General features: G+C 44.4%; 1 protein-coding gene across 10 annotated transcripts in view; it reads left to right on the top strand.

The window, feature by feature from the left end:
• Nucleotides 1-14,607, top strand: part of PRDM2 (PR/SET domain 2) — a 119,951-nt gene that overhangs the window by 99,439 nt on the left and 5,905 nt on the right. For 2 of the 10 annotated variants that reach the window (XM_073317135.2, XM_078849340.1), the window contains exons 5-7: nt 236-360; nt 1,692-1,757; nt 2,235-2,320. The exons of 5 other annotated variants lie outside the window; for them this stretch is intronic. The gene's annotated coding sequence lies outside the window, so the exon portion shown is untranslated. Of the gene's footprint in view, nt 1-235; nt 365-1,691; nt 1,758-2,234; nt 2,321-14,607 lie in introns of all 10 variants that reach the window. 3 more of the 10 variants (XM_078849339.1, XM_073317137.2, XM_073317138.2) reach the window with 3 other exon arrangements.

Here is a 14,607-nt window from a genome sequence, read left to right as displayed (position 1 = left end):
TGATTAACCATCGGGTACTTTTATGCTGCATTTTGGTTATTACATGTCTTGTTAGCTGCAAGTAGTAATATGCATTGTATAGCCTTACAGTGAGCATGCTTTTAATTTGCATTATTGTGAGCAAGAAAAGATCCATGTTCTTGAATTCATCCCTCTATAATGTAATGAATCTTAAGTAAGTTGTGCATGGGAAAGCTTGTGACAGCCTATTACTTCTGTGTTTGTATTTTCTTAGGTTCCCATACCACACCCATCACTACATATCCGAGCACTTTCCAGAGTCAGCAAATTAAACAGAGAGGGTAGCGTCTGTCAGTTGGAGTTTCCTCTCCATTTCTGTTCGTCTTCATGGGGAAAAATGCATGTATAGTACTTTTTTTAAAGTTAATGCGCTAGGTGGGTGGTGGTGGAGTAGTCAAGTTAAAAATTTCATAATTTGTCTAATAGTATTGGAGCCCCCACCAAGAACAGGGTCTTATTGTGCTAGTTGCTGGACATATGCAGAATAAGACAATCTCTGCCCCCAAAGAGCTTACAATATATAAATAGCCAAGAGAGCGAAAGGGAGGGAGGGGGAACAGGCACAGAGGTGTGAAGTGACTTACCCAAGGTTACACCTGGAGGTCAATGGTAGAACCAGGATTAGAGGCCAAGTTCCTGACTCCCCAGGCCAGTGCCCTCTCAATGGCATTTAGGCCAGAGTGGAGTGAAGTTGTAACTTTCGGTTCCTCTGGGGGTGAATTCTACGGCCTTGGATCAGCCTCAAGAAGGTCCCATCTCCGGCACCAGCCCTGAGCTGGGCTAATTGAAAGATCCTGGAGACAGAATTGGCCTTTTAAGTCTCCTTAGCCCAGATCATTTAGCCCTTTGGACAATAACAAAGCAGGGTTCTATGAGACGTCAGTGTATGCGGGGAAGCCCCAGGGCGCTGTGCTTTTGGTAGTCTGTTGCTGAAATTGTGCCATTCCATTCTGCATTAGTTGCAGTTTTCTTATGGCTGATTCAAGCCCAAGTAAACTACACTGCCATAATCCATCTGGGAGGTGATGGCAGGCCTGGGTATTGTGCCACAGTCCTCTAACCAATTAGCAATGGTAAAAGGTGGATGCTGCTAAATGAAAGCCCAGCATCAGCTAAGAGTCCTGAACTGCAGGCTGCTTTGAGCTGTTTGGGTGGCATATAAACCAGTGTACACAGGGAGAAATAACTATTTTACTTTGATACATGTAGTAAAGCAGTCATGACTGGGTTGGCTGGGTTAGCCAGAATACAGTGGGGTAGTCATGGTTCAATTTCCGTAGGAGTTACACAGAGAGAGAGAGAGTGAGTTATGATGCAATTAAATAGAGCAGCAAGTTCCCAGCCTATAGTCCTGTCATGAGCAGACTTGGTTTTGTTGCACTGAGTGGTCTGTTACAAAAATATGTCCCTAAAATATATTCATGCCGAAATTCCCAAGATATGGGCCATCCGCAGCTCCCATTGAGTCAACAGGAGCTGGAAGTGCTCGGCACCTCTGAAAATCAGGCTATCAGCTTGTAAAATGACCTGGAAGAGGAAATGCACCCTAGCTGATAGAGCAATGGATAAGAAGCTGGGATCTTGGGTTCTAATCCCAGCTGCTTAGTTACTGACTCCCTGTGCAACATTGGTAAGTCATTTGACTTTCTGTACCATGGTCTGCTCATTAGGGAAACTAGGTAAAACAGACGATTTCACTGATGACCAGGAGCTGCAACTGACCTGACTTTTGCATGGTAAGTAAATTGTAAAATGCAGGATGTATTAGAGAATTAGAATTAAAGTCTTGGAAGTAGTATAAAATTTTACAGCACAACTGAAAAAATAAGAGTCCCTAGACTTTATAATAAAGCAAAACCATGCATTAATGCCGAAGTACTTGGGATCACCAATGTCCTGTATTCTAAGAAAAGATTAATGCTTATTAAACAAATTTTTTTTAGTAGGATATTACGGCCAATGTTTTTGAGCCTTCAGCTGGGATTTTCAAAAGCACCTGAGTGTTAGGTGCTCAAATCCCATTGACATTCAGTGGGAGTTGGGAGCCTGATTTTAGACTCCTTTGTAAATCCCAGTCTGAGTATTAACTCTGCCCACATTAGGGGGGTGCCTTGATTTAACCTGTGTATAGACTAGTAAATAGATCCCTTTATAAATTCCAGCCTCAGTACCTAAAATTAGGCCTCTAACTCCATATTTATGCCCCTGTACAGAAAAGCTGTGTGCCTACACTTGCCATTGAAGTCCACGGGGCCTGCAGAAGCTGAGTACCTTTGAAACTCTGGCCACATCTATTAAGGTGCCCAAATATTGTTTTTTTGTTTCAATTTTAATAAAAAAGATGCGTATACAAAGCTCTAAGTCAGAGATGGGCAACCGGCAACCCAGCAGCTGCATCAGGTCTGCCGCAGCCCAGCTCAGGGCAGGGGAGCTGGTAGCACCAGGGCCGGGAGCGGGTTGGGTGTTAGGGTGGAGGGGCGGCCTGGGTGCAAACACGGGCATTCCATGATGCTGTGGTGAGAGCCAACAGTCTGAAGCAGGGGGCCAGGCCCAGCTTGCTCTCCAACCACCCTGTTCTGGAACCTTCCGCCCCTCAGAGGCAGGACTTGTCCCAACCCCAGCCCCACCCAGGCTTGTGTCATCCCCCTGGGAGGACCCACCCCCAACACACACCCCAGCTTGCTAGAAGATGTTAGAGGATTTTGTGGTCCTCTACTGCCTTATAGCTGTCCATCTCTGCTCTAGGTATCTTAATACATAATTAATACAGCAAAATCCCAACATTAAAGTACTCAAAAAGGGAACTCTTCTGGCTTACTATCTATTTTTTTTTAAAAAAGCTTCCACCTACTGAGACGCATACTCTACCCTCTCCAAAACCCTGTTCAACAGATGTCTTTTGCAGCCTGCCTGGAAAGTCACCAGATTTGGGCTATTTTTCAGATTTATATGATTAAAGAGCCTAAATTTAGGCACACAGATTTGGAAATATTTGTCAATGTCAAGTAACTTCTTCCAGTTGCTTAAATTTGAAGGGCATTTTACTGTCTTGTAATGTTGCCCAGTGCGGTGGGGGCCCGGGAAGAAAGCACATACTTCTGGATTTTACTGATTATCTGGACTTGTTAAATATGGAGAGCGTATTCAGTGTGGCATTCATCAATGTCAAGTTATTTAATGATCCTTCCTAAATTCAGGGGAAAACCTCTCTCACTGAGGTCACTTATCAGTTGTTGCTCTCATTGATCAGAAATCATCCCAGGGGTTGGCTAAATGATTTGGACTCTTGAACAGCCTGATGAATATATGAGTTCAGTTGGAAGTAGATGGATTTGTCATTTCAGAGTAAATTCCTGGAATAATTGCATGCAATCTATTCATAAAACTGTCTAGGGAATAATACACATGGTCTGAAATGAAATATGAGGAAATAAATCTTTTTAAAGGGATTCTAGCAATGATATAAACCATGTTTCATGCATGTGCTAGTAATCATCTATATAATTGATCATGATATGAAAAGCAAATGCGTTTTTACTTCTGGTGTTTTAACTTTAACTTTGGGGAAAGTTCTGTGGGCTGTGTTATACATAAAGTCAGACTAGATGATCAAATGATCCCTTGTATGAGCTAAAGTCTTCTGACCTTCTATTTCTAAAATGCTTGGGGTTTTTGGCATGTGCATATGGTCTAAACAGTATGCCATCACTCTGATACGAGGGATGGAAGAGCATGGTCTTCAGCTGTATACCATCTAATGGCTCCATTATCCCTATATGATATGAATGAGTGATTCTCAGATTGTTTATATTGTGAAGCATTTAATATAATATAGGTGGGGCCATAGGTGCTGACTTCCTCTCCACCTGAGCGATGCTTGACCTCTGCCCCAGGCCCTGCCCCCCACTCCACTGCTTACCCCAAGGCCTCCCTGCCCCACCTCTTCCCATCCTCTTTCCACCTCCTCCCAGAGTGTGCCCCTTCCCAGTTCTTCCCCCTCCTTCTCAGCACCTCCTGCATGCCACAAAACAAGTGATACACGGTGGATGGAGGCGCTGGGAGGGAGAGGGAGGAATTGATTGGCAGGGCTGCTGGCTGGCAGGAGGTGCTGAGGGGGAGCTGGCTGCCAGTGGGTGGTAAGCACCGGCTAACTTTTTTCTGTGCGTGCTCCAGGGCTGGAGCACCCACAGAGTCAGCACCTATGTGTGGGGCTGGGAGCTCTACCTATTATTCAAGTTTCTCAACACTTCCCATTAAAAGATGCTGTTTTCAGTTGCTTATAGCTTTGCCCAACTTTAACTATTTGGGCTGGAATTTTCCATGCCGGTTGTCTGTCTCAAGCTGAAATCGTGGTTCGTTTTTTGAGAGGGGAGTGGGGGGAATTTCAGCCAAAATAGTTCAGCCATTTCCAAGAGCAAGACCAGGGGAAAGTATGGAAAAGTGTGCTGTTTTGCTCTTGTTAAAAAGTACTTAAGACCTTATCTTTGAACAGGTGTAGCACTCCCCATTCTCTGGAGCAGGGACTTGAAATTTGGCAGAGGGCGTGGCCGTTTTGTCAGAGATGTGCCTTTTTGCCATCCCCAAGAAAAACCACCTGGTTTTGACCAAGTCCTAATCAATTGCAAACTGTGGTTTCTGTCCAGGGCTCAATAGAGACATGCTAGAGCTTAGCAGAGAACATCTCCCGAGTGGGAGAGCTCCGTGTGGTGGTTTTAAAGGTTCCATCCTTGTTTATGACCCATGTGGGTGTCAATAGGATGCCATTTCTGTTTTTTCAGTTTTGCTTTTTTTAAAACCTGGGAAATGACACACACACACACACACACCCCTTCTGGTAAAAGAAGGTTATTAAGGTTGCACAGTCAAGCATTCAAAAGTCAGGAAATGCCAGAATTAAAGTTGCCCGTGTAACCTTAACTTGGCCCCTTTGTACATGAACATTTATTGTAGCCTTTAATTACGTGATCACACATTATTTTTCCTCAGGACCCTTGCTGTAGTTGATGCACAGAGTAGGGACCTGCTCTGGGGATGAATCAGGGCATGTGGTGAAGGAAACTGTAGGCCCCCTGGTTCTGTGTTGCAGACACAGGCGTGTATGTAATGTAGTGATTGAGGCAGAGGGTTGCAGGAAGAGAAAATGGATGGTCTCAGGGCTAAGACAGGAGAAGGCTTCGTCGGAGTACTGGGCTCTGTTCCTGCTTCTGCCACGTAGTTCCTGTGTGATGCTGGGGAAATCACTTAAATCAGACTTTGCAGAGATGGTTGCTAACTCTTGGTATTTTCCATTGAATGCATCTGATGAAGTGAGTTGTAGCTCACGAAAGCTTTTGCTCAAATAAATTTGTTAGTCTCTAAGGTGCCACAAGTCCTCCTTTTTGTTTCTGTTTCTCATTTCCCTCAATGCCCAAAACTGAGACATGGGGCCTGAGTTACAGAAGTGCTGAGCGTACACAGTTGTGACTGAAGTCTATGGGAGCAGTGCTTAAAAAAAAACAAAAAACCCAACATTCTATTATAATGCAATGAAATCTGAAAAATCACGTCTTAGGTGTCTCAAATTGAGCACCCCCAATTAATGACATCTTTGGACCTTAATTTTTCTGTGCTTCCTTTCCTCATCTGTAAACTGGAGATAATACCCCCTCACCTCCCAGGGTGTTGTGAAGATTAATTGGTGTTTGTGAAGAACTTATACTATAGTGATCAGCCCCATAGAGCAACTCAACAGGCAGTTCACAAGTCTGTCTCCAGAGCTGGGTTTGTATATTGAACTGTAAATAAGGCCTAGGGCCACACATTGAACAATGGGGTTAAAAAGAAAATACTGAATAGCATCTCATTAAATGAACGCAGTCCGGTCTGTGTGCTGAATGTGGCAGTGATCTGTGGGGGGAAAAGTGTGTAACCATGCAGGACCATTTCTTAATGCAGATGCACCCAGGGGCCAAGTTAAGGTTGCATGGGCAACCTTAATTCTGGCATTTCCTAACTTTGGAGTGCTTGATTTTTGCAACCTTCATACAGTAGTCTTTTAACAGTTTTTTTGTGTGTAATCAATATCAAAGCAATGCAGAGAGACTTGGACAGATCAAAGCCCCTTTGTGCTGGAAACTCTTCAAACATACGGTCCCTGCCTGGAAGAGCTGACAATCTATACAGATTATTAGACAGACAAAGTATGGGTGGGGAAACAGAGGTGCAGAGAGCTGATGTGACTTGTCCAAGGTCACACAGCGGGTCCTTGGCAGAGCCAGGTCTCCTGATTCTCAGTCCACTGGACCATCCTATCTCTCCAAGATAAGAGATCCCTCTTGGGAGTAGGTTTCAGAGGGGTAGCTGTGTACGCCTCATTGTTTTTGCTCTCAGGAGTAGCTCCCCTTCCAAAACCCCTTTCCCACCTTCCCTGCATCATCTTTACTGTTTCATTACATGAAATAGCAATATTAGGATAATAAGGGAGATAAAAATGACAATAAATTTACCATCATCTGATGGATGTGGCAGCTGGAATAGGTACCCCCGTGCTATTTTTCCTCTGGGAGTAGAAATTTATATTTATTAGTACTGAATCTTCTCTCTCCCTGCTGCTCCCTCTAGATCATGTTGCAGTTTGTCTTGTCACTCCTTGGTTGAGTTTACGTCAAAGAACAGCACGAAGCAACCAGTCAAGTAAATGCACAGAAGTACTTGATTTCTTGGGTTAGGTTGAAAAAAAACAGCACACCCATATCTAGAAGACTGACAGATGCTTTTCCATAGTGACAACAGCAAGTTGTTTTGCAGATGGTAGTTTGAGAACCGGCGACAAGCCTTTCAAAATAGGCATAGCACCTCATGCTGCGTGATCCTTTTAAGTTTCATAATCCAAGCAGGGCTGGCTGAGTCATTACTTGGATCCAAGAACTGCCAAGGAGCTGTGAGAAGTGGCGTTGGTTGATTCAGCAGGTGACACTCCATTTTTCTGAGTCGTTCTTGGCCCGGTGCCCAGGCAGAGTGCTAGATGGCATTGTGCTTTTGGAGCAGTGCCACCTTTCAGATGAGATGAAAAACAGGCTTTGACCACTTGTCACTATGCCACTTAAGAAGAGTGAGAGGGTTAATCCTGGTACCAGGGCCCAATTCAAGGTAAAGCACAGAGTCTACATCAGTTCCTTCTGCAGTTTTATTTGGATACGTTTCCTTTCGTGTCGGAACCTGTTGCTCTGCATAGGCAGGGCACATACTATAGAAGTGAGAGTCACCGTACCCTGAAGGGAAAACTCGCATCCAGGGGAGGATAGGCGGTGTTTTCATTGTTGCTCTCCCCACACGGGTTCTGCTGGGGAGAAAGAAGCTTTACTCCTCAGGAAGCCCTGCCAGTGGAGGCTGCTGTCGGGATGAGCTGAATCGATGCATCTCCCAGTTGCCCTGGCTATATCCTATCCATTGGAGGGAAGATTGTAGGCACCTTGTATGGCTCTCTTGTCCTTTCTTAGGGCATTTACTCCAGCAGGAGCTGGTGTAGCTGCCTCTCGGCAAATCCAGCCTGCTGGGTTTAACGGAGGCCATACCTACACTGTGGGCACTACCGTGGCACAGGAGCTGCAGCTCCATAGCATAGACGCCCCCTACAGCAAGGGAAGGGGTTTTTCTATCGCTGGAGGTAATCGGCCTCTCCGAGGCAGTAGCAAGGTTCAGCAGAAGACCTAGCTGCATCTACAGCAGCGACTAGGTTGGCATAGCTGTCGTGCTCAGGGTGTGAATTTCTCTACCCCAGGCCTCCGTTTGAGTAGCGGTTATGCTGCTATTTCAGTGTATTGCAGGGTTCAGATTTGATTGTGTTTTGCTTGGGCGCAAGTTTGGCTGTTCAGTTCTTTGGGGTGTGAGGGGTTAGAGAAATGCTAGATGATTCACTCTTGCCCCATTGTGCTGCCTTGCGTGGTTTCACCAAACTACATGGCCCCTTTCTTAGGGTTTCATTTTTAGATTCCTTGAGACTCTGTCCGTGCACAAATGCGTATTAGAAGTGTAACCCATTGTGCAGTTTGTGTTCCGTAACTCCTTCTGTGCCTGAGCTGCAGAGAACATGCCTGCTAAGTCTGCCAACTAGGACACTTAGCCCTTTAGTTCATGATCTTAGCTTTGCTGGCCCTAGCTTCAGTCCCCAGTGACAATCAAGGTGACAGTTATTACACTAGTAACTAGACTGGCTTGTGTATGTGTCAGTTCCCTGCAGTACTGCAAACACATTATCACATCAAAGCGTCTTTTAAATCGGCTACACCCAAAGCGTTTTTTCCCTGTGCTGATCCTTCTGTGTGTGTTGTTTTGTCTGAAGCAAATTACGTGATGAGATATGCAGGGCTGAACCAAGCCATTTCAGTTCTGCTAGCCCTTAGTGCTAACCAACCGTGTTTTCTCTCATGTTCTTTTTATAACTCAGCTGGGGTGAGCACATTCATATAGAGGGTAAATAAAGATTATATGAAGTCTTCCCGATCTATGATATTCTTTCTGTTGCTATTAAATGATGAGCTTTATTCGTTCCCCCAACCAAGAGGGCAATTCAGTGCACATGGAAGACTTTTATCAAACTATCCAATTAGATTTTATGGCAGCATAAAAGATGCATTTGAGTACTTCTCGTTTTAATCCAGTGTTCTTCACCTTTTGGCACTCCAAACTCAATGTGCACCTTAAAAAGGGCCGCAAGATACATTGCTGAAGCAATCCAGTCCATCTCACTGTAAAGGCTCAGGCCAAGATTTCCAAAAGCGGCCAGTGATTTCTGGGAGTCCAACTGGAGACATCTCGATGGGGCCTGAAAGCGCAGAGCATCCACTCTCTGAAAATCAGGACCCTTCCAGCCTCTGAGGCTGGGCTCCCAGAAATCACTATTTGCTTTTGAAAATCTTGGGTGTAATTGTAAATGGTGAGTTAGATGTCACTTTGTTACATGGATTCACCTTCTCACATGTTCAGATTGCCCCCCCCCACCCCCATAAGAATTGCATCAGGCTTTAAACAAAGGGTGAGGTTTTCAGGGGTCTCAGCGCTGGCCTAACACTGATCCTATGTCTGGAGTCTGTAGGAATCTTACCTTTTGATTTAAATGGGAGCAGAGTTGAGCCAGCACTGAGCAGTCTTGAAAATGCCACCCTTAGGGGGCCATCTGCACAGTGAAATTGACTTGGGGATGGCCTGATAGTTTTGTGTTGGCCTGAGGGAGCAGTGACCATTGTCATGATGTCCCCTAAACCACCATGGCTAGACACTCCAGCTCCACACCTCTAGAAAGCTGGGCATTCCAGCTTCTCAGTGATAAATGAGCTTTTTCTAGCTTTGGTGGTTTGAGAGAATTGACCATAAAATCACATTATTTGGATTATTCCTTTGTGTCCCTTTGTTTGGTGCCTGTAAAATCAAATCTAGCCCCGTGACCCAGCTTCCCTCCCACTGGTCTGAATTGAGCACATAACACTCTCAAAAGAACTGCAGTGGGACACACGGAAATTCTCCGTTTTGGTAAGCAGAATAAGGACTTTCCAATTCCTAAGTATATAGCTGTAGAGTAAAATGTGCAAGAAAATCTGTCAACAAATTTCTTCTGGTCCAGTAGGCCCTCCCTTGTTTCCCTTCGAAAAGTTCCCTGCTCCACAGTACAATCCATGGAACTGATGTTAGCTAATATTTCTCAGTGTCCCCTGGTGGCTGTTCTGTGAATTCACTTTCCCAGTAAGCACTATTCTAATGCAGCTGAGAGAGAGTTCGTTTAGCAAGGTAACATAGTCGCAGTGTTTCATACCTGACCGGAAGTGGGAAGTACTAAAAACCCTGTTCCCAGGTGGTTAACCAGCCCAGTTTTGCAAACCCAGAAGGTTGGCAGTTTGGAGATGCACTTGTCCAAGAAGAAAAGGAGGACTTGTGGCACCTTAGAGACTAACCGATTTATCTGAGCATAAGCTTTCGTGAGCTACAGCTCACTTCATCGGATGCATTCAGTGGAAAATACAGTGAGGAGATTTATATATACACACAGAACATGAAAAAATGGGTGTTATCATACACACTGTAAGGAGAGTGATCACTTTAGCTCATCTTAAGTGATCACTCTCCTTACAGTGTGTATGATAACACCCATTTTTTCATGTTCTGTGTGTATATAAATCTGAACGCATCCGATGAAGTGAGCTGAATTTCACGAAAGCTCATGCTCAGATAAATTGGTTAGTCTCTAAGGTGCCGCAAGTCCTCCTTTTCTTTTTGCGAATACAGACTAACACAGCTGCTACTCTGAAACTTGTCCAAGAGGTTTTTTGAACCTACTGATGTCAGTCTGCATCTGCTGAAGTTGGTTTGCTTATGGATCTTAAATTGATGATGATAGAGGGCAATAATTATGCTCTATGTTAAGAACTAAACCAGGTTGTGATTGGGTGTGGAGGATGTGGAGCCGGGGGGGAGGGGGGAAAGAGACTTCTGACCGTGTACATATTTTGTTGTTAAATTAGGGGATCAGAAACTTAAGCTCTCCAAGAAAAACATTTTTCAATTAAGTCAAATATTAAACCCTAAAATCCTCACTACAGTTCCTTTAAATTCTGTCCTCTTCACCATATACTAACACTGGTTAATGCTCAAATAAATTTGTTAGCCTCTAAGGTGCCACAAGTACTCCTTTTCTTTTTGCAGATACAGACTAACACGGCTGCTAATCTGATAACTGGTTATTTTGTTACTATACTGCCCCATTTATAATGTCTCAGCAGGATCTTTAATCCTTTTGGATCTCGATTTATCTAGCAATCATGACAAATAGCCTCCGGGCTTCATTCCCACTAGTTACACAGCTGATGTTTCTGGGACTTAAATGGGTAATGTGGAGGACTGAAAAACACCTTTCAAGAATGTAAATTGCTCACCTCTGGTGGAAGACAAGGTAATTTGCATGAAAATGCCAAGTGCTCTTTGTAAAGGAGGGGAGTGTATGTTTAATGTACCTTTTTCTAATGGGCTAGCTAAATTACACATCCTTCTGCTTCCAACCCAGTGTTCAAGGGTTTGGGGAGGTTGGAGCAGTAGACATTAGAGGTTTTGGAAAATGTTACTTTTCACTGAAAGTCGATTGCTTTCAAACCCTTCATCTCTACATTTCAGAGCATTGCGGTAGATTCTACTGCTGTAACTCTCTCTAAAATCAACGGCACAGCCGTCCAGCATACTGGAGCTGTGTCCCTAACGTACAGGGAGGAGCCTTAGGTCTTGTCTACATGAGCAAGTTGCCCTGGTTTAACTCAAACCAATTTAGTTAATATGGTGCAAACCCCCCCTCCCCCCCGTGTGGACACTCCTATTTTAGTTTGAGTGTCTAATTATAACTTAGTTTAAATCAATTAGGAATTTTACCAAAACAAGCCAGACCAATATAACTCCCTTTATGTCAGTGTAACCGTGTCTATTCTAGGAGGTTGTAGGTTTGTCAATTTTGGTTGGACGTGTTCCTGGAGGTTTCATTATGACATAATCTTTAGGAATTAAAGATTAATCTTTAATTCCTGGAGGGTTGGCAATCCAAGCCGCTGCACTGATTTAACTAAATCTTTTTTTTTAACCAATTTAGTTAGATCCGTACAAAAACCTTGTTCAGACAAGCACTTAATGATACTTCTCTTTGCCTTCCCCCTGTACACTCCTTATTTTTTTCTGAGGTCAGCCCAGTTCTGCAGTGAGAAGTATCTCTTGAACTGTGGTGCAGGAGTGGACTTGATACGCTACTGAGGCTGCATCATAACTGGGCATCACCACCACTGGGCTGAAATTCTCTCCCCTTTGCTCTGCCCCCCTGCTAGCCATGGTGGGGGCGCTAGCATCAGTGAGGCACAGGGGTTTGGTTACAGTGCCTCATTGTCATTATTGTCCCCGGTGGGGAAGTGGCAATGGTGGGAGAACATCTGCAAGTGTCCAGTGTCCATGCCAGCTGACAGAGCGATAACTGATTTTAGAGCTAGTGCAGTTGCAGGATTTTCAAATGCTTTAATGTGCATGCAGTGGCTTACTGACTTCTTGGCAATATCTCTCACCTGCTCGCTGATCCACCTGTCCCAAAAGCAGAGCTGCAACTATTGTAAGAAGGTTTCAGAGTAACAGCCGTGTTAGTCTGTATTCGCAAAAAGAAAAGGAGTACTTGTGGCACCTTAGAGACTAACCAATTTATTTGAGCATGAGCTTTCGTGAGCTACATGCATCCGATGAAGTGAGCTGTAGCTCACGAAAGCTCATGCTCAAATAAATTGGTTAGTCTCTAAGGTGCCACAAGTCCTCCTTTTCTTATTGTAAGAAGCAAGCTCATGAGCCTCCCAAGAGGTTAATTTAAGGTCAATAGAGACCCGGCGTGTTTTTCTGTGGGATCCAATCATTAAAATTGTTCATAACAGTGCAGGGCTCCATCCTGACCCATTCAGAACACTTTGTGGGCATAACAAGCTCCGTAAATATTGCAAAAATGGAAGCGAAACAGAAGAGCCTTGTGTTGCTGTTGTAGACAGGTCCAATGCATCCTACATCTGTCCCAGATGGGCTTCATGTGGTGTTTGGGGTGTGATCCCCTGCGACTGTTTGTCATTATTGAGTTCATTCCTGATGCATTAAGTTGCTACATCAGTGTCGGTTCGTTCTGCCATCCCTTGCCCGGCTCCAGACAATGCTACGCCTTCTCTCTGGCTGGGAAGGCAATGGCACCACCATGTGGGGGATTGTTATGTACTTCTCTGAACAGGGCTCTCGCTGCAAAGGATGGGAGGTGGCTGCTGCTCTGATGAGTAGAGGTCAGCGCGTGTCCCATCGCACAGGCTGGCGTGCATTGCCATAAATGATGTTTAGCTTGCACTGAGAACGTTCCAAGTGTTGTGCCTTTGTGAAAAGGCCCTGGCCTGCTGTGGTGTTTAAAACATGTTCATTTCCTTGGTTTTTAACACATCTTTGCTGCTACCGCTTTCAAGCTTTAAGGTCGTGATTCAGTGAATACTTTTCCACCCCTCTCACACAGGATGGGGCGTCTTTCCTTTATTCTGAGCTGGCTGACTTTCTGAAAACCCCCACGTAAGTGGTGGTGTTGGAACTTGCTATTGCACAACACAGCAAAGTAACAATGATACTACTGCTTGGTGCTTCTCAGCGGAAGATTTCCGCGATCGACACAATTAACAACTCGTGCACTGTCCCTTTGGACAGCATTGAGCCCTACTGAGTAAGGAAAGCTTTGCAGGGACAAAATGGGGGAGGGAGGGCCAGTAGTAAATATCCCCTGGACAGGACACTCCCTCCTAAGCCGGGATGGACAGCCAGTGCATGTCTGATCTCGACTGACAGCTCTGAAATGAAGATATAAGCCATGAATTGAAACCAGGACCAACTGGGGTGAAGATAATCTCCCCCCCACACACACACACACACTCCATGCCACTTGTGCATGGGTGAGGTTACCCAAGAGTCCAGCAGTTCCTCCACACCACAAGTCGGGCCCTCTGTGGCACGTAGCTTGACCCCATTCCCCCACCATCCCAGGAGAGTAGGAGAGGACCAGGAGCTGCAGAACAGTCCATGGTGGAGGGTGGAAGATAATTTGCACAAGCTTCTCCCCTTGCAGCAGCAGGAGATATGTGGATTCTTTGCACATGCACACATCCCCATCAGGATCTATTGACCTGATGTAGAGTCTCTTAGACCTTGTGTTCACTGGGAAGAAAGGTGTGTTCTTGGGTAAAATCCTCATGAAGACGAGGCAGGTTGTAGTTTTCACATTAGCAGGTCAAGGTAAGGACTATGGGGAAGTCTAAGGTTTACCTCAACTTGCTAACACATACTAGATCTACAAAATGCCTTGTCTCCATTAGCATTTGACCTCTTGAGTTACCACATACTAGCTAATTTGAGGCAAGAACACACCTTCTTTCCTAGTGAAGATGCACCACGCAGGAGTCTGATGGAATTTGAGGACTGCCAACATAATGGCACAGCAACAGATTTCCCACAGGCACTCTTACAACAGACAGCACTCACTAGCCTTTGGCACAGGAAACAGTCCATAGTTAACCATATGGCTTCAGTGATTTTTAAGTAGAGAACACGAGACAAAGTGGTCAATAAAATATCCAGGAGTTAATTTTCAGCCTCAATCTGGCTCTTTAAAAAACATTCTCAGTCTCTCACACCCCAAAACACAAGGTAAGGGATCTACTGTAAGAACTAGTTGAAATGCAAAAAAAAAAAAAAATTTGGATCTACTTTAATGTTGGGGGTTGAGTTTTTGGGAGGAGGGGTAAGAGGTGAATCTTTTCAGGCATGTTGCCTGCCTATATTTTATTTTTCATTCTATATGTTAAGGTGCACAAAGGTCTTTGGGCATTTGCCTAATACATGAATGTGTATTATTATTAATTTTATAAAGGACTTTTGAAAGTTGCAAGGCATCCTTGACATTAATCAATATTTAGGTGGACACATTCTGCTTAAAAAAATCCAAGCCAAACTTATTTTCTTCCTTGTGTTACCAGTAACATTTTAATTGCTAAAATCAAAAGAAAGGTCAACTTTTATTTACTTGTT

The sequence above is a fragment of the Lepidochelys kempii genome, chromosome 18 (assembly GCF_965140285.1).
Source record: "Lepidochelys kempii isolate rLepKem1 chromosome 18, rLepKem1.hap1, whole genome shotgun sequence".
In the NCBI taxonomy this organism is placed as follows: Eukaryota; Metazoa; Chordata; order Testudines; family Cheloniidae; genus Lepidochelys; species Lepidochelys kempii.
Note: the sequence above shows the minus strand (reverse complement) of the source record. Positions and strands in the feature narration are given on the sequence as shown.